Below are 18,831 nucleotides of genomic sequence, written 5' to 3'. Positions count from 1 at the left end.
AAAGAGACTAACGTATTAATTTAACATCAGTTCATGCAAGGCAGCTATGTCGCACTATGTGCCCAAAACAAATTTCCTGTTGGGGACAGTAACGTTTATCTTATCTTATCTTATCTTGTCTTAGCCATGCCAGCACACCTGTTTTGCCAGGTTTTTAAAAATGGAGTGGAATGATGTAAAACAAATTACTTAATAAAAGCACTCGCTGATTTAGAACAGCCTCGATAGCACAAAGACTGTCTTTACTCCTCATTGGTTTTGGTGCGCAGCTTGACAACAGCGTGACAGCGGCGTTATTCCCCCCGAGGCATATATTAATTGTTTTTTTATTTTAACTGAGAAACCGCTGTTCCATGTCATGATGCCAGATGAATCAGTCAGCTGGATCTCAGTGGATTCAAAGGTCTGGACCCAGGCAGGTGCTATCTATTGGTTTGGAGTACTCCACAATATTATGCAGATGGAGGTGTGCATCTACTGCTAGCTCACCAAGCACCAATGAGCAAGCTAACGCTACAGCTCAGTCAAGGAGGATGCCATTAATGTTTCCATTTCAGGCTGTCACAAGCACGAGCGTCTTGTCCATGAGTAGATGCACACTTCCTTCTGTGCGATGATACGGTTGGCAGGTGTAGTTTGGCAGATAGAAAATAGTTCCTACATGAAACTGCTCTCAACAAGGTCTGTGGATTATCTTGATTAACTGATCATGATTTCTGGAAAGAGGCTAATTTATTTTTTGGCACACTCTGCAACACACCAAAACAATCTAGACTGATAAATAGCACTACAGGTGATTTTGGGGTGAACTGTCCCTTTAAGTGAAGATTTTGAGTTCTTCTAACACCACTGCAGTTGGGTGTGATGCACTGAGTTGTGTTGTACTGAATCAAACCTTCTGTTGAGTTTCAAACGATGAAGCCTATTGCTACTCTCTATTAATCATTAACTAACTTTTCCCTTCACCTGTGATGCCACACAGATACACAGCACACCTCTGAACACGCCATGTGATCTGTTTGACCGACTGTACCTTTAATTTAATTTAATTTGAGTCTAACACCTAATCAAATATTGTGTGCATCCATGTGTGTTTACACTGCTTGTCATCTGAGCGGCTCCATACGGGAGCGCTGTGCGATGAGAAGCGAGATTAGCGTCATGGTTGCTTGGTTTCATTGGAGGAGGCTTGTTTATGTTCATTCACTGTCATTGTCCTGGAGACGCCCGGTACCTACACACACACCAGGTCTGACATGAATCACGTCTGCTGGGCTGTTTCCTGCCCCGTCAATGTTTAACAGCTGACATATTTCTGTAGGAAAATGTAACCCGAGCTGACCCTGTGAATAACATGAACTTCTAATATGCGTGGTTCTGTCCTTTCATGGGGATATCTGCTTAATTTCATAATTAACCCGTGGTGGCCATTTAAGTACAGACGCTCTGCCCTGATTATTGAATTAATTTTCAATGCTCCGCCATGCTCTGAGTCTGCAGTCAGTGTGACGCTTTCATGTCTCGGTCTGAAACATGTAGATGGAGTGAAGAATGTTGGTTACTGTACAAGTGGAACTGAGACTGTGTGTGTGTGTGTGTGTGTGTGTGTGTGTGTGTGTGTAATCCTTCGGGGCAGCCAGCACTCAGATCCCTGTATGAATGTGTCCATGTATGACACGTGTGGTCCCCTGTGTGTCTCTCAGTGTTGATTTTGACATTTGATTTTATGTTTGAAAGTCACATTTTAGGCTTTTTTATGTGTTTGTTTGTTTATTTGTCTTTAGTGAAGATTCAGTCAGTGAGATATTTAATTTTAGTCTAACTGTAGTATTTTACTCAAGTGAAGGAGTTTTAGTATCTCAGTGTCTTATTCACGAGTGAGTGAACAGTGCAGTGTGTTACTCTATTAAGCACTGGTTTTGCTTTTGCTCCTTGAAAACACTTCTTATCTGGTATATTTATATATTTTGTCAGATATTTAATACTCTGTTGTTCTAAAATTGGACCAAGTGAGTGACCCTGACCTGGGAACCCACTGGTTGTTCTGGCTGTGAGCATTAAATTGTGGTTTCTCTACTTAGTGCTACTGTAATTTGAAGCATTCTCCGGCACAAGAATTTCCTTGGGATAAATAAAGATAAATTGAATTGAATTAAGATGTATAGGTGGTTTGGCATCTTTCAATACATTGGTCCATCTACGCCCCAACCCTCAGCTATGGTCATGAGCTCTGGGTAGTGACCGAAAGAATGAGGTCGCAGATACAAGTGGCTGAAATGAGTTTCCTCTGTAGGGTGTCTGTGCTCAGCCTTAGAGATAGGGGGAGGAGCTCAGACTTCCGGAGGGAGCTCGGTGTAGAGCCGCTGCTCCTTCGCATCAAAAGGGACCAGTTGACTTGGTTCAACATCTGATCAGGATCCTTTTTTTTGAAGTTGGGTTGTATGGGGTACTTACTCAAAGTCAGTGTTTTACCACTTTTTTTGTCTTGCCATGGTATAAACATCTGCCGTCACATACTGATTTTATGTATTTTGGCTGGACCGTTCATTAGAAGCGCTTTTGGAATATAGTATATACTGTTCAGTTATTCATGGCATTCGGAGTGCAGAGCGTACTCTGTGTACAGAGCAGCAGAGCGTCAGGCGCTGTGAAAATGAAACTAAACCGTTCATTGTGCTGGGTCTAAAAAGTGTGCTGTCACACACAGTTTTATAGCAGCTGCTCCTCTCATCCAGCGATCTGATTTGATCAGCTCTGATCAGATCGACTGATCAGTTATTCATCCTGTGAGTCGAACGACACAAACTGCTGCTGAGGAAATGAAGGCAAAAGAAGTTATGAAGAGTTCTGTGTTCAGAGACCTGCAAAAATGTCCAAATTCAGAGAGCACAGACAGAAAGGGACACACACACACACACACACACACACACACACACAGTTATTTTGGCTCGTGTCACAACCCGGCTCAAGGCTGGACACAGAAAGAGAGACCACACGAGTCGCAACTAAAGAGAAGTTTATTTTACTTAACTACAATGGAAAGGAGTGTAGTTATAAACTAAACATAACAAAACCAAACAGGGTGGAAACCAGAGTAGAGAAAGACTGGTCGACTGCCATCAGCTCATGTAGTCCTGCAGCCTGCCCAGGTGGGCTGAATCTCCCTGATGACCTGACTCCACCCACCAGGCTCCTGGAGGGAGAGGCGAATCAGAGAGGGTCGACACACTCGCTAAACTGGGGAGCTGCTGGTCTACTGCAGCCTCGATCAGTTAGTTTGTTAGTGTCATTGTGTGACTTTGGTGAATCTGAATTAACCCTTTTAAACCCAGCAACAGATCGAGGCAGCGGTAGACCAGCAGCTCCTGTGTTCAGTGATGTTAAATCACTGTTTTTCTCAATGGAGTCTGGCTTTGAAGAGAGCTTTATAATGGCTTCAGTTCCCTGTCAGAAATCGCTGTCTGCAGCAACATAAAGCAGTGAAATTATTAAAAATATAGCAAGCTGAAACCATTTCCCTCAGTGGAAACAAAGCTTTTATTTACTTTGATTTCACAAATAAGAAACAATAAATTGTGAGACAATAAAGCCTCCACAAAAATAGCATTTCAAGTCTTCTGTGTGATTTATCCTGGCTTCATATGAGCAGAGGAAATCTCTGCTAGCTGCTAGGCTAATTTATACAATGTAAAATGCCATAGGCTTGTGCCTATAACGTTAGCATGTTGTATTTGTTTGGAAAACGTGTTTAGTATAAGACAGTTGTTTTGTCAGTGAACCTTGTGAGCTGTAATGGAGACAGTTTTTATAACGTTACCTTTGTTAAATGTTGCTGTTGTCCCTGGCTTCATATGAGTAGAGGAAAAGTCTGCTAGCTGCTAGGCTAATTTATACAATGTAAAATGCCATAGGCTTGTGCCTATAACGTTAGCATGTTGTATTTGTTTGGAAAACGTGTTTAGTATAAGACAGTTGTTTTGTCAGTGAACCTTGTGAGCTGTAATGGAGACAGTTTTTATAACGTTACCTTTGTTAAATGTTGCTGTTGTCCCTGGCTTCATATGAGTAGAGGAAAAGTCTGCTAGCTGCTAGGCTAATTTATACAATGTAAAATGCCATTGGCTTGTGCTAATAATGTTAGCATGTTGTATTTGTGGGGAAAATGTGTCCAGATAAAGACAAGTGTTTGTCTGTGAATGCTGCGAGTTATAGTGAAGCTGATTTGTGTACTTGTGTTTGAAACTGTCTCTATTAAGCCATGTTTAATGTGTGTTTAATGTGTGTTTTGAATCAACCAAACTTTACAGCACTTAACAGAAACCTCCGCCGCCAACTAGTGGTGTAGTAACGGCGTAGGCCACGTGCGTAGGCTCTGTATAAAGCTGACGCCCAAGTATAAATCCACCTTTACAGTACATTCTCAGTTGAAGGATGTTTACTGATCCATCAGTATGAATCTAAGACAATAACAACAGTCAGGAATTAATAATTAGTGCCTGTCATAACAAATTGAAGCAAATAATTAAGAGTGCTTTTGACTCTTAAATATCATTAGTTTATTTAATTACTGACCTTGCATCACAGTAAAATGTCCCCAGGCTGTGAACACAACAGTGAATTATCCTAAATCTTTTTAATTAACACCAAGAAAAAACAAAATGTTTTCACAAAAGCGTACATCTACTTAAAATTTGGGGCGGCAGTAGCTCAGTCCGTAGGGACTTGGATTGGGAACCGGAGGGTCGCCTGTTCGAGTCCCTGTCCGGACCAAAATATGGAGCGTGGACTGGTAGCTGGAGAGGTGCCAGTTCACCTCCTGGGCACTGCCAAGGTGCCCTTGAGCAAGGCACGGAACCCCCCAACCGCTCGGGGCACCTGACCAAAGGGCAGCCCCCTCACTCTGACATCTCTCCACTTTGTGCATGTATAGGTCCTGTTTGTGGGTCCCTGTGTGTAATTGACAAGCAAGAGTGAAAACATTGAATTTCCCCTCAGGGGATTAATAAAGTAAATAAACTTAATATAAAAAAAAACTTAATATAAACTTAAATAAAACTGAAGTACAGCTGAAACAGCTGCAGGTACTGAAGTGCAGTTTGTCTCAGTTAACGTCTCTGACTGTAGGAAAATATGATAAAGTGAATCATTGAATGAGCGAACTAAAACTCTGGCTTTGAAGTGAGAAGTGAGGATACTCCTCCTCACAGAGTCTGTGCTTTCAGCAGGAGACGTCCAATCCCTGCAGACTTTAAGAGTGGCTGTTAAAAGTTGTAGTTTGCCTCTTTCACTGACAACAAAGGATTCACAGTTATTAAGTTTAGTATTAAAAAACAACCAGATAAAATCTTACAACAGCTCCTGCAGTGTAATCGTTTATTTTGCTCACTATGTTCCAAATAGTCGTATGGTATTTTTGCCAGTTTGTTGTTATTGATGTGAATTCTTATTGTAGGTTATCGATTGGGTCCCGGCCCTGTCAGTCTTTAGGAAATTTCTCAGAGCGAATCTGAGCAAGGAAGGGACAGAAACTTTTACCTTAGTGAGGAAGTGTGGTGGACCCTGTTGCTAGGTGCGATGCATTCTTTTAACAGATGGTGAACCTGCAAGCTGTGGACGCCCAGTTTAAATGAGATGAACTGCATCACATTATGAGACTTTGAGAAATGCTGTTATTGTTAGTGTGATGATTCCGCTGATGGAGAGCTGCGACAGACCCAAGTCATCACTGCTGCAATGTCACATTATGAGTTGTCAGATGTCTTAGTGTGGTGATCACTTTATTTCTGGTGTTATGTTGTTGATGTGTTGGGTGAGAGATGTGAGCACATCTCTAATGCAGCATATAATCTGTAGGATTTTATTATTTCTCTCTCATCCATCCTACCTCTTTGTCTTTCTGAAAATGTCTCCTCTCATTAAGAAACTTTTAAGCCTCTTGAAAGTCCTCCTGCCTGCTCCTAACAGTTTTTTTTTTTACCTTCGGAGCTCTCTTATGTTGTGTTCACATGTGGCGCGAATAAAACAAATTCACACCAGTTGCAAATTAAACAATTCGAGTGTGTGAATAACATGTAAATTAATGTAAAGACGTGATTAGATGCGAATTCCTGCCAGGTGGCGCGATGGACCTGAGGCAAAATACGCACCAATTAAGCAGTGCAAATGAAGCGAGTAGTGAGATTTCGCGTCATACGCTTTTTTGCGAGGGCTGTCAAATCTGAACCTCGGCGACTGATTTGTGTAACGATAACCAATCAGCAATCAGATCCGCTGAGCATCTTTTACTGCCTGGAAAACGATGAGTCAGGCACTGGGTGGGTGCTACTTTTTGCAAACTTCATGAGGTGTGGAGGTAGGTTGTGTTTGACGTTGCTAAGCGACCAAAACCAGCATCGTGTCATAGTCTACTTACCAGAAATCTTAAATTTGGAGCTGATGTTGTTCCAGGTTTCGTTTTTTAAGTTTGTTTTAAAACATTGTCCATGGGACAGATGTAAAGCTCCGGGTAGCCCTTCTTTAAAATGATCAACTTCTCCTTGATATTTACCACAGACTGATATTCACATAGGAAAATAAAGATGTCCACCGGCTATGATTGATTGTTCCTGGTCACATGACATGCCGTGTGTGTTGCTGCATTCCAGAAGTTGAACTTAGTTTATCTCAGGGTGTGGCTGTCACAATCTGAACAATAGGTGCTTGGGAACGCCTGTGTGCAATGACAGTGTTGCTCCTGCTTTTGATTGTGTCTTCCATGCATCCACATTGACAACAATGGATTTGAAGGCGCAGAAAACATGGCATGTGTTTAAAGACCTAACTCTTTTTTTCTTTTCAGTTTGCTTTTAGTCGTTGGTTTTCTTCTGTCTTTGCTGTGAACGCTGATGTCTCTGAAGAAACGATGGGCAGTTTTTTCATTGCTGCAGGTTGTTTCTCAGCCAGTGTGTTTGCAAAGCTTCTCCTGAAGCCACGTGCTGAAGATATTGAGCTTGACTGAGTGAGAGCATGCGCAGGGGGAGGGGAGATGTGCAGCGTGTGCAAAAGCAGTGAGTGATGCTGCGCTGGAGACTCCTCCTGCCTCTGATTGGTTGTTTTTGTTCAGGCGCAGTGGCAAATGCCATTAGAGGAACCTGGAGCCAGTTGCACAAAACACCTTAAGGGTGACACTCAAGACTTAAGGCTGTTGCACAGAATCCCTTAAATGGTTTCCTCAATTAACTAAAAAAATTAAGGCATTTACTACATTGAAACATTTTACAGTGGTAAATTACTACAGTTTCCATGATAACCATTTGTTTGCTTGTGCTCAGGCTTGTGATACTTTAAGTCTTTTGTGCAATGGTTTAACTAACTTTAAGGGATTCCTTACATATAACACCAAGATAGGGGAAAAACCTTTAATACCTACATGTAGGTGAACATTTTAAGGAAGTGTGAAGGAAATGTTTTAAGAAAGCCTTAACACTGAGTTTAAGGAAAATCTTACGTTAAGGTCATGTGCTTCTGTCAGGATGTGGTCACATTTTCAGCCAATATGACAAAAAGATGTTTCTTTTATTGAAGTTATCTACTGTAACTTTAATGTGTGATAGTAAACCATTAAAGCTCTACTCAGCTGTGCTCCAGTTTTTAATTCCCCTGACCAACCTTCAGCAAAATGTTGATTTTTGTTCAGTCTGCAAATCCCAAGCTTATGTTTTATATTTAAATAATTGAATAATTCATGTCATAAACTGGCAACTGCAGTAAAGCTGAAATATGGTGATGTTAAGGTAACAAAATTAGCTTGGTTTGGATTAAGAGAAACTTAGTCATCATGGTTAAAGCTGCATTTATGTATTTATTTTTTATCCACTTTGTGGAGGGTGAGCAAGATGACAACATGACATGCTGTCACCTCATAAAGTTGTAACGTGTTAGCAAACAGTTGCTATTTTACACACATTGTATGTGTTTATTTGGATTTAACTACCATGGTTCAGATTTTTTTTTTACATACAACAAAATTCAGGTGCAATAGTAATAAAAATAAATAAATAAATAAATAAATGCCTCCATTCCACTCGCATTCTCTCTTAATACACTCACTGCAGTTAAAATGGATTTTTAAAAAAGTGCTCATGCATATTATTGCACATAAAATAAGTTATTGCACTTAAGAAAAATAACTCTAATGTGTTTTGGTGAGTTCGCTTCAGTTCAGAGTTCAGTATGGTGATGGCTTTGGGGTAGAGACTGTTTATGAATCTTGTGGTGCGTGTTTTGACGGACCTGTGGCATTATTTGGAGGGCATTTTTGGTGCTGGAGGCTCTGCAGCCATTTTGCCAGAGTGAGACAGTATTGTAGTAGGAGATATTGCTGTCAGAAATCCCAGACGTTATAAACAGCTCTTCAGATGTGGTTGCTTGTGGTTCCAGTTTGAACGATGTGACGTAAACGCTGCACTTGCATTCATGTGGAGTCTTGTGACTGTCGGCCACCTGATGAATACCCCCCCCCCCCCCCCCCATTTACCCCTCAAACTGTCTTATCAATACCACCGTGTTTATTTCTCTGGGTTTACAGGTGTCAGAGATGTTCTCACAACATCACCTCCACAGGTGAAGGTTATAACAAGTTAAATCTTTTCTAAGACAAACAACAAGTGATTAGTTCTTAATGTAACAATAGACCTGATTGGATCAGCCTCTCTAAAAAGGGAAGGTATTGATTATTTGGCACAATCACTCTTTCACTCGTTCACACTCTTTCCCACAGCACAAAAAGGCTCGGGCTGTAACAGGCACCTTTTCAAGAGTTTGAATTGATGTAATAACAGTGTATTCAACTGTATAATTCAGCCCTTTCAGCTTTTCTGACTTTCATCACCATTTCTTGCCATTTAAAAGGGTTTTGAGTACCGCGCAGAAAAGTGGCTCGAAGCCTTTCTGGGCCAAGAAAAAAACCACTAAGAAATGCTCCTGACATGTCAGATGCAATTAAAACCTATGAACCTTAAATGTTGTACGGTAACTGAGAGTTTCTAAATGGTCAAAACACCTTCAATAAACTGGAGATCATCTGTTTTTGTTAAAATGTTTTGCAGAGTTCCTCTCCATCGAACTGGCGGCAGGCAGATTGTGTGCAAGAAATGTTAAGGCTGGGTAAGCAACACCCTGCTATTTTCAGATGCCAGTTCTGTGATGCCATTTGTGGCTATAATGACAGACAAGATTAAAAAAAATGGTAACTGGCGAGTTTCAGATGTTAGCACTGAGTAATTTATTTCCTTTAATTTACACACATAAAGTCAATCATTTATCAGATCAATGCCAAACACTGTCAACAGGCAGGATCTTTGAAGCACACAGCTCTGCTCGGAGATTTTTAATAAGGTGCAGCAGCTGATGTTGCGACATGAAGCACATCTGGCAGAGTAAGAGGAGGCTGTGTAAACACCATGGCGATGTGGCATGGGCTAGTTGCAACACGAGGAACCTGTCCACCCTTTAGAGACACTAACACAGTCACCAGAATAAACGTTGGCATTGTACAATCCTGCAGACCCTGGATATGTAACATTTGTGTGTCATTATGTAGTAGATATGCTAACAATTAACATTTCATGAGTGCACAGAGGAAAGGATAATTTGTTGTGATTAAGATTTAAGTCTTAAATCTTTGTCTTTGGTACTTGGACACCAGAGGGAGATATTTTGTGATTGATGGCATCTAGGCGACAGTAAGATAAATCCTCTCATGGAGTCCAGACACTGGTGGCGGTGGCTGATGACTCTGAGGCTGCTGAGGCGTATGAGGCTGATGAATCTGTAAAGACTCGGTGGTGATGAGGAGGTGGAGCATGCGCACGACTGCAGCAAGACAGAATTACGGCAGAGAAGGAACCGTATTTAAAATGAGGAGCAGTGAGATGATAGGCTGACAGAGAAGGTGTGTCACTCTGCTATTGGTTGATTGTGAATCATTTGAAGGACAGCCGATGACTCAATTTACAGACCCGCACAATGACAATTTAAGATTGTGAGTGTGCGTGCATGCAAGGAGTGAGGAAATTAAAAGTGTTGTCGTACTGACTGAACTTTCACCAGAGCTTCATTTGGTTTTCTGTGGAAACATTAAAGCCTGTCTGTTATATTCCCTTACCTTAACCTTCAGATAAATAAATGTTAGAGAGTCCTGGCTATGTCAGTAAATTTTCATGACATTTTATATCTAAAAGGTCAAAGTTTAACTTCACTGTGACATCATGATGTTCTGCAAAAACACTTTTCTGGCCTTTATTCGAGGTCATAACTCAGGAACAGAACGGGAGACATTTCATTCCATGCTGAAACTGTGCTGATTATATAGGTCCTATGTGCTGCAGGGGGAAAACATATGGGTGAAGCATCCATGTTTTCACAGACATAGATTTAAACTGTAAATGCAACTTGGCTGGTTAGCAGAGGCAAACAACCGCAAGGCAGTAATTCTAGATTTTAGGATTACATATGTTGAAGATAGGTTGCACAGAAAACACCCTTTCAAACTAATATCTAGAATACTTCAAATTCAACTAGAAGCAGAACCACTTAATATTATTCTAGGAATGTTTAATGATGTCAGAAAGTTAAGCAACACTTGGCAATGTTTCCTATCCTATTGTTTCATGATTGGAAAGAAACTGCTCCCTATGCACTGGAAAAAGAAAGAAGTCCACACAGCAAAGATGTGGCTCAGTGACCTTACAAACACACTTTAGCTAGAAAGAATAAGATACACTCTTATAGACAGTCTTCCGTATTTTGATAAGGGATTCACCTCTCACTTAAAATCTTGCTTCTGTGACCTAAAATGGGCATTGTGACGAAGAGTAGGGCTTTTTTTCCTTAAATGATCATTATGATTTTTTTTAGTTGTTGTTTTTATTTTCATATTGCACCAAAAAATAGTCTACAGTTTCTACAATCAGGTTTCCACCTCACCATCTGCGTCACCAATTTCCTGTGTCCAAAATCTTTGCATGCACAGGTCAAAGTTTCTTCCATCAAGATGATTTTTATAGAGTATCGTGCGCCTCTTTCAGGCCTCGTTTTGTGCGTATGCAATGTTTATAAATGAGACCCCAGAGCAATACTAGACTGCCAACTGGACATAGCTGGTCCCTGGCCAGGGGCCTCAGACTCTCAGGGGGACCTACAGAAAAATTTTGGCATCGTACATTTCTGCAAACCATGTTAATATGGAGTGGATACACTGGAACTTTACATTTCAGAAACGCTGTGGTTCATGTAAGGTTTAGGCACAAAAGTCCTTGGTTATGTTTAGGAAAAGATCATGTTTTGGCTGCTTTGGTGGCACAACCACGACTGAAGGTGCAGTGTCATGCCATCCACCATCCCCTCCACTTCCTCGTGACAAAATCAGCTTGCATGTGATCACGACAACATCACTTTGGAAACACTGATATGATGCATATGAAACGTACCAGTGTCACATATCCGTGATTTTCAGAAAGGTACAATGCCAACATTTTCTTCTGGTGACCAGGTTGGAGACACCTATAGTGCAGGCAGTCTGAATCACTACACGGCCGCATCCTGCCTCTTCTTACACAAATAAAAACATGCTTTTTGTTGCTTCACCTTTATAAACTAGCTGTATAACGGTGTGCTTCAGACCCTCATCACTGCAGATCTGACCTCCTGCCTGTTGAGAAAGTCAGTCTGAGCTCTGAGAGGCTGATGCACAGAGATTCCCTCAGCCTTTATCTTCTGCAGGCAGTATATAATATATATATATACAGTGGATTACATCAATCCCCATGCTCAGTATGAAGTCGTGGAATGTAACTAAGTACATTACTGATGTACTAATCTCCATATTGAGTATTTCCATTCTCTGCCTCCCTATACCACCACTTAAGAGTGAAATATTGTACTTTTGGTATTGCTTAACTATATTTATTTGACAGCTATGGCTGTGTTGTAGATTACGACACATGCAAATTATATGGAGGGCCGTTGCTGTAATTGAGGACACTGAGGTCATGTCCTTGGTATTTCACTCTGGGAGGCTTGTAGGTGGGTGGAGTTTACATTCTACAGCGTAACATGTACACAATGTGGGCATTTACTAGGTAGATTTAACTAAACGTGTATTAATATGACTAAATAGATAAAAAATAATTCAGAGTGTTACCACTAGAATTTCAATGCTGTGAAACATCATTTTAGCTTTGAAATTAATATTAAAAAATATGAATGAACAGTAAGCTGAATAAGTGACTTAAGAGCTGGTGATGGGGGCATGATCTCCATATTTCTAAAATCCTTGTTGCAGTCCTTGAATGTATAAAATATGATTGCTATGGATGAAAAATCCAGTAGATACAGTTAGAGTTAGAATTAGTTCAACTTCCATCAGCTACAATAATGATTTATTTATTTTTTAAGGGCTACATTTTGCTGATAATTCTTGAATGCATTTATTATTATTTAGTATTTTATAGTGTGGTATTACTACTTTTATGTATGTAAAGAGTTTAAATACTTCCTCTGCCACAGTCAGTCACTGTGTGTGTTATAGTCAGACAACATATCCAAACAATGCACAATGGAAATTCAAATTCACAGGACTGTTAGGCTGTTAATGGGACTAGCCCAATCGCATTCTTGCTTCTTCTGCAAACCATAAATATGTACATTTGTACATTTCATGGGTATCATGTCAACATGTTTTAAAGTGATGTACAGTAGCTCTCATTACATGTATATGAGCGGAGTTTCTCAGCCGGAGGAGGAGGGGATGGTGGATGGTGTGACACATAGGTGAGACAGCTGCCAAGCAACGAAACTGGTTATTTTTAACGAGACATTGGGGCATTTCCAGCTGTGTTAATGGGCAAAATTGAGTATCATGTGTTTGTGGTGACAAACCACGATTTTTTTTTTTTTCACAGGTCAGCACATTTCCAGCTGTGTATTTTTAACCAGATGTTGAGACATTTCCAGTCTTGTTTATGGCAACTAAATTGGAACATATGTTGGGACATATCCAGCTGTGTTTGTGGTGACAAACCAGGTATTTTGAACTATAGGTCAGCACATTTCAAGCTGTGTTTGTGGCAACAACCAGGTCTTTATAATGAGATTTCAGGACATTTCCAGCTGCGTTTGTGGTGACAGGACCGGGTATTTTTTAATTTGTAGCGATCAAACTGGGTATTTTAAGTCAAAGCATGTTTTCCTGACCCTAACAAAGTGGTTTTTGTGCCTGAACCTTACCACACATTAGTCACAGAGTTGTCACAGCATACAGTTTAGAATTAAAATGACAATATTTTAACATATCCACTAAAATTTTGCAGTCATGTATGTTTCTGCAAACCATCAATATGTTACATTTGTACAATATTATGTTGTAGATACCTTAAACGTTGCGTTTCTTCATGTAAATACAGTGATGGGTCACTGAGAAACACCCACGTCTAGTGGCTAAAAGTTGTTAGAAACAGAATGACGGGTCACTACAAAACACCCACTTTTATTGTTTGTTGGTCTTGAACAATGGTCTGCAGATGACTGCAGCTTCCGTAGCAGTGCCTCGGTGCTATTCCCAGTAGAAACCCAGTGATGGGTCACTAAAAAACACCCACGTGTAGTGGCTAAAAAGCTGCTGGAAATACAGTGACGTGTTGCTACAAAATACTCACATTGGGTGGCTAAAAAACTTCTAAGAATACAGTGATGGGTCACTAAAAAAACATCTACATTTAGTGGCCAAAAAGCTGCTGGAAATACAGTAACATCAGCAATGTCTCGGTAAAAAACAACCACTTTTTGTGGCACTATCCGCAGTGGAAACCCAGTGACAGAGTACTCTAAAAACAGTTAGTAGCTAAAAAGCTGCTGAAAATACAGTGACAAGTGGCTAAAAACACCACCGTTGGGTGGCTAAAGAGCTGCTGGAAATACAGTGACATTTTGCTAATTACACCTACATTTAGTGGCTGAAAAGCTTCTAAAAATCCAGTAACATCAGCAACGTCTCCAGTAAAAAACAACTGCTTTTGGCACTTTCCCCAGTGGAAACCCAGTGACAGGGTGCTCAAAAAGCACCCACGTTTAGTAGATAAAAAACTGCTGGAAATACAGTGACATGTCGCTACAAAACACCAAAATGTAGTGGCTAAAAAAAAGCTGCTGGAAATACAGTGACATGTTGCTTCAAAGCACCCACATTTAGTAGCTAAAAAAGCTGCTGGAAATACAGTGACGTGTTGCTACAAAACACCCATGTTTAGGGACTAAAAAGCTGCTGGAAATACAGTAATGTGTTGCTACAAAATACCTACATTTAGTAGCTAAAAAAAGCAGCTGGAAATACAGTGACGTGTTGCTTCAAAGCACCCACGTTTAGTAGCTAAAAAAGCTGCTGGAAATACAGTGACGTGTTGCTACAAAACACCAATGTTTAGGGACTAAAAAGCTGCTGGAAATACAGTAATGTGTTGCTACAAAATACCTACATTTAGTAGCTAAAAAAAGCAGCTGGAAATACAGTGACATGTTGCTACAAAACACCCATGTTTAGGGACTAAAAAGCTGCTGGAAATACAGTGACGTGTTGCTACAAAACACCAAAATTTAGTGGCTAAAAAGCTGCTGGAAATACAGTGACGTGTTGCTACAAAACACCAAAATTTAGTGGCTAAAAAGCAGCTGGAAGAACAGTAATGTGTTGCTACAAAACACCTACATTTAGCAGCTAAAAAAGGCAGCTGGAAATACAGTAATGTGTTGCTACAAAACACCTACATTTAGCAGCTAAAAAAGGCAGCTGGAAATACAGTGACGTGTTGCTACAAAACACCCATGTTTAGGGACTAAAAAGCTGCTGGAAATACAGTGACGTGTTGCTACAAAACACCAAAATTTAGTGGCTAAAAAGCAGCTGGAGGAACAGTAACGTGTTGCTACAAAACACATACATTTAGTAGCTAAAAAAAGCAGCTGGAAATACAGTGACCTGTTGCTACAAAACACCCATGTTTAGGGGCTAAATAGCTGCTTGAAGAACAGTAACGTCAGCAACGTCTCAGTAAAAAACAACTGCTTTTTGTGGCACTATCCCCAGTGGAAACCCAGTGACAGAGTGCTAAAATAACACCCACATTTAGTGGCTGAACAGCTGCTGGAAACACAGTGACAGGTCGCTTAAAAAAAGTTTTATTGTGGTCTCAAACAGTGGTCTGCAAACAGCAGCTTGGCAGGTGTCTCGCCTATGTGATATGCTGTCCATCATCCCCTCCATCTCACATGATGATATGATACTTAAGAAACATACCAATGTATCTGTGGTGTCATAAATATACATATATACATATATTTTTAGAAAAGTTATTTTGTTAACTCTTTAAAGCCCATTAACAGTCCAAGAGCAGCTGTAAAGTGAGTGTTTGTCTCCCTTTACATCCATAACTCATCAGAACTTTGTTAAATGGGAAGCATTTAAAAACCATATCTCCCACGCACCACATGGGACACTGTTGATATGGTTTTAAACGCCTTCCTCCTTCACATGAATTTCTCTCGACGTGCTTTAACAGTCTGGTGGTTGACTGGTCGTGGTTTGGTCACGACAAATGACAGGGTGAGGCTGTCTGTCGTCGTAGTGGGGGGGGGGGGCAGCAACATCCATCGCCCGTTGATGTAGCGCCGCGTTGTAATGTAGTGGAAGCAACTTATACCTCGCATATACAGCGCACATATTTTAGTTTCCTTTCCCCCCTTCATGATAAACAGCTGTTTGTCCGTCATTGGAGGACGGGGGTGTCAAGCGAGGCTGGTCCGTGTGGCAATTGGTTCAAGATTAAGTTTTCTGCAAATCGGTGGAAGCCCAACCAGGAAGAGCAACACACACACACACACACACACACACACACACACACACACACATCTCGCAGGCAGCGCCACCGACCGTCCTCTCTCCACTCCTCCCCAGCTCTCCCAGTTACGGAGCTCTGCCATCGCACCAGTCCGGCGGCTTCCTCCCCCTCCACCTCCACCGAGCGGATTTGTTCGACGGTTCCCGGCTGGCAGGGGGAAGCGTGTCGGCGAGCCGTAAGTTCCCAGCTGCATATTTCGTGTTGGTATATCGCCCTGAATGTTTGAAGTTGCTCCGACTGCCCAGCCGTCCAGAGAGGAGCGCAGAACCCATTTTTCGCTTCGTGCACCAGAAGCGATACACGGGGCTGCTGCTACGTGCCAGATCCTCCGGGGCTCCACCAGGACCGGGATCACTACAGCCACCGTGTCGGAAACACGGAATCCGGTTAGAAAATGTGATCAGGAGGGGTGACTGCCCTTTATTTTGCTCGGTGTGTTTGGTGTGTGTGTGTGTGTGTGTGTATTCGGGTAGCCCCCCCTCCTCCTCCCCTCTCCAGCCCATATTTAGAGCCTGGCTACTTCAGATGGGCAGCTACGTCAAGCTGTACTGTATCCCATCCTACTGTATCGCTCGGCCACTGTATGTATATATACGTGTATATATATTTACCCCGTGTGTGCATTATGGTCTGCGTGCATGCGGAGCTTCCTCGACATCAGCGGATGGTGTTGGAGCTCAAGGCTGCGGTGCAAGTCTGAAGGAAACAAACACAGTGACCTCATGTTGGAGATTCTTGTGTCTTGATAAAGCTCCACATGCCTCGTGTTGGAGCTGTGACACGGGGAATATAAAATAAGAGCCTGTATCTGGTCCCACTGGTCACCTTGGCAGGTTATTATTTTTGATGGCTCCACCTGAAAGTTGAAAGGAGGAACATTTGAAGTGGATGAGGTGTTAATGTACAGGTGTAATACTGGCTGATGAGTTGTTTTCTGTAAGGTGTGTTGTGTGTTGCTGATTGGTTGGATAATTTAGTGGTTTATACACATTTCTTTTGTTTGTTTGTGACACCTTAAAATGAAGCCAGTTCTATATTTCTGACCCCTCATCATATCAGTTGGATGAGGTGTTAATGTACGGGTGTAATATTGGCTGGTGAGTACATTACATTATGATGTGTTGTTGTCTATAAGGTGTATTGCGTGTTGCTGATTGGTTGGATAATTAAGTGGTTTGTAAACATGTTCATTTTAGGTTGTGACCCCTTGTATCCTCCTGAGACCTTGTGTCCCCATGTGAGGACCTCACATTTTTGAAAGGAGGAACATTTGAAGTGGATGAGGTGTTAATGTGCAGGTGTAATACTGGCTGATGAGGAGGTTATGGTTATTGTAGAGTTGGTTTCTATAAGGTGTATCAAGTGATGTTGATTGGTTGGATAATTTAGTGGTTTATAAATATTATTTATTGGTTTGTGACACCTTAAAATGAAGCCAGTTTTATATTTCTGGCACCTTATCATATAAGTTGGATGAGATGTTAATTTACAGGTGTAATATTTGCTGATGAGTACATTACATTGTAAAGAGTTGTTTTCTATAAGGTGTATTATGTCTTGCTGATTGGTTGGATAATTTAGTGGTTTATAAATATTATTTATTGGTTTGTGACACCTTAAAATGAAGCCAATTCTATATGTCTGACCCCTTATATCCTCCTGAGACCCTGTGTCCTCATATGAGGAACATTTGAAGTGGATGAGGTGTTAATGTACAGGTGTAATATTGGCTGATGAGGAGGTTATGATTGTAGTTATACAACTGATCTGGACATGCAGAGTTGTCTTCTATAAGGTGTGTTGCTTGTTGGTTGGATAATTTAGTGGTTTCTAAACATTTCTTTTGTTTGTTTGTGACACCTTAAAATGAAGCCAGTTCTATATGTCTGACTCCTCATCATGTAAGTTACAGCCTCATACACTTGGTATTAACATGTGTATCTGTGTAAAAACCAATACGGCCTACACCAGTGGTTCTCAGATGGTGTGCTGTGGGTTTCTGATATAACCTCACATTATTATCACAATATTCAACTGGGCCTATATAAAAAGTTATTTATTTTTGATGACTGCACCTGAAAGTTGACAGGAGGAACATTTGAAGTGGATGAGGTGTTAATGTGCAGGTGTAATACTGGCTGATGAGGAGGTTATGATTGTAGTTATGCATCTGATCTGGACATGCAGAGTTGTCTTCTGTAAGGTGTGTTGCTTATTGGTTGGATAATTTGGTGGTTTATAAACATTTTTTTTGTTTGTTTGTGACACCTTAAAATGAAGCCAGTACTATATTTCTGATCCCTCATCATATAAGTTGGATGAGGTGTTAATATACACGTGTAATATTGTCTGGTGAGTACATTACATTGTTTTCTATGAGGTGTATTGTGTGATGCTGATTGGTTGGATAATTTAGTGGTTTATAAACATTTTTTTCAGGTTGTGACACCTTAAAATGAAGCCAGTTCTATATTTCTGACCCCTCATCATGTAAGTTACAGCCTCATACACTTGGTATTAACATGTGTATCTGTGTAAAAACTAATACGGCCTACACCAGTGGCTCTCAGATGGTGTGCTGTGGGTTTCTGTGATAACTACACATTATTATCACCATATTCAACTGGGCCTGTATAAAAAGTTATTTATTTTTGATGGCTCCACCTGAAAGTTGACAGGAGGAACATTTGAAGTGGATGAGGTGTTAATGTGCAGGTGTAATACTGGCTGGTGAGGAGGTTATGGTTATTGTAGAGTTGGTTTCTATAAGATGTATCAAGTGATGCTGATTAGTTGGATAATTTAGTGGTTTATAAATATGTTTTTGGGGTTTGTGACTCCTTAAAATTAAGCCAGTTTTATATTTCTGGCACCTTATCATATAAGTTGGATGAGATGTTAA

General features: G+C 40.8%; 1 protein-coding gene across 3 annotated transcripts in view; it reads left to right on the top strand.

The window, feature by feature from the left end:
* LOC117270314 (bromo adjacent homology domain-containing 1 protein) overlaps positions 1-18,831 on the top strand; it is a 64,346-nt gene that overhangs the window by 10,031 nt on the left and 35,484 nt on the right. The window contains exon 1 of one of the 3 annotated variants that reach the window (XM_033647838.2): positions 15,924-16,104. The exons of 1 other annotated variant lie outside the window; for it this stretch is intronic. The gene's annotated coding sequence lies outside the window, so the exon portion shown is untranslated. Of the gene's footprint in view, positions 1-15,923; positions 16,316-18,831 lie in introns of those variants that run through there. One more of the 3 variants, XM_078173664.1, reaches the window with a different exon arrangement.

Source organism: Epinephelus lanceolatus, chromosome 13 (assembly GCF_041903045.1).
Source record: "Epinephelus lanceolatus isolate andai-2023 chromosome 13, ASM4190304v1, whole genome shotgun sequence".
NCBI classification, from domain to species: Eukaryota; Metazoa; Chordata; class Actinopteri; order Perciformes; family Serranidae; genus Epinephelus; species Epinephelus lanceolatus.
Note: the sequence above shows the minus strand (reverse complement) of the source record. Positions and strands in the feature narration are given on the sequence as shown.